A 1,428-nucleotide genomic window follows, 5' to 3' on the forward strand; every position below is an offset into this window, starting at 1 on the left:
AAAAGCATCAGTGAACCATGAGACAGATTTAAGCAGCTTAGTATACATTAATTAGAGTCCCCTAAGAATAGGATGGAGAGGGGGGACTGAAAAAAATATTTGAAGAAAAAGTAGCTAAGACATATCCAAATTTGGTGAAAATTACAAACATGTAGACCTGAAAGTTAAAAGAACCTTAAGTACAAGAAACATGAAGAAAATTATACCACGTCACATGATAATCAAATTGCTTAAACCAGTGATAAAATTCAGAATCACTTAGAAAATATATACCTAAGTTCAGAAGAACAAAGGTATAGATTTCTCACTAGTAACAATAGAAGAAAAAAAAATAAAAGTGCAATATGTTTAAAGCACCGAAAGAAAAAAAAAAATCTATCAGCCTGCAATTACATATCCATCAAAGCTATTCTTCAGAAAAGAATATTGGGATACCAATTTTGACTATTCACGGACTTCATTTGCTGAGTGTCAAAGTAAAGCCAAATGGGCAAAATATATTAACAGAGTTTTTCTTGTGCACGTATTGAGAGATTCCCTAGGAAACTTTCTTGTGAATGAAAGTTTGTATCAAAAGGAATTTCTTCACATGACTTCTGGAGAAGTGAGTGTTTATCTCATTCATTCATTTGAGCATTGCAATTTCAATCCTGTAGTATATCATGGAATTAATTTGGACCAAACTGTAAGGGAACTTATAATATTTCTAAAACAAGATGTCTCTTTAAGGACCAGCCGGCACCACCATTCAGAATTTATAAATGTGATAAACTGAAGATAACTCATCAAGCACATACATCAAAGACAAATTAACTTGTGTTTGAAAAATGACAGAACCCTGTTAAAAGAAGACAGCACTCTCAAAGCTGTGAGAATCCCCACTGAAACTGAAATTGCATTCTTCCGTGAAGAGGATTATGAGAACTGCAAAGCTAATCCCATTTCATCCTAGTGAAAACTTCATGTGGGCTTCCTTTTCTGTATACCTGTATTAAACTCTTTATTCCAGCAGTGAGGCTTTTGAAATTAGCAAACTAAAGGAAATGTTAAAAACTTGTTTTATAATATCACTTTTTTCATGCATACATAAGTTGCAATAATTCTTCACAAAGAGACCTGCAGTGTAAGACATGTTAGGAGAAGTCCTTCAAGAAGATGTAGATTATATTAGCTGGAAACCTGGATCTGCAAACAGGAAGGGAAAACAACAGAAACAGTAAATACATGGGTAGATATAGGGACTTCTTTTTTTCACTTTAAACACCTTTCTTTAAAAGGTGATTAACTCTTAAATAGAAAGTAAGAATGCATTATAACGTACATAAATAAAATGTATGAAAACAAAAGGTAGAAAGTTGTAAACTCAAACTTTTGTAAAAAAATTCTGTAACTTTCTTATATTATAAAAGAAATGATAAAATATCACCT

The 1,428-nt window shown here is 32.0% G+C and overlaps 1 pseudogene across 1 annotated transcript; it reads left to right on the forward strand.

Annotated features, from left to right (window-relative positions):
- Window positions 1-589: 589 nt before the first annotated feature.
- Window positions 590-952, forward strand: LOC308350385 (UPF0538 protein C2orf76 homolog; annotated as a pseudogene). Its single transcript has one exon. The product of its transcript is annotated as a UPF0538 protein C2orf76 homolog (transcript).
- Window positions 953-1,428: the final 476 nt, after the last annotated feature.

This window comes from Martes martes (genome assembly GCF_963455335.1).
Source record: "Martes martes genome assembly, chromosome: 10".
In the NCBI taxonomy this organism is placed as follows: Eukaryota; Metazoa; Chordata; class Mammalia; order Carnivora; family Mustelidae; genus Martes; species Martes martes.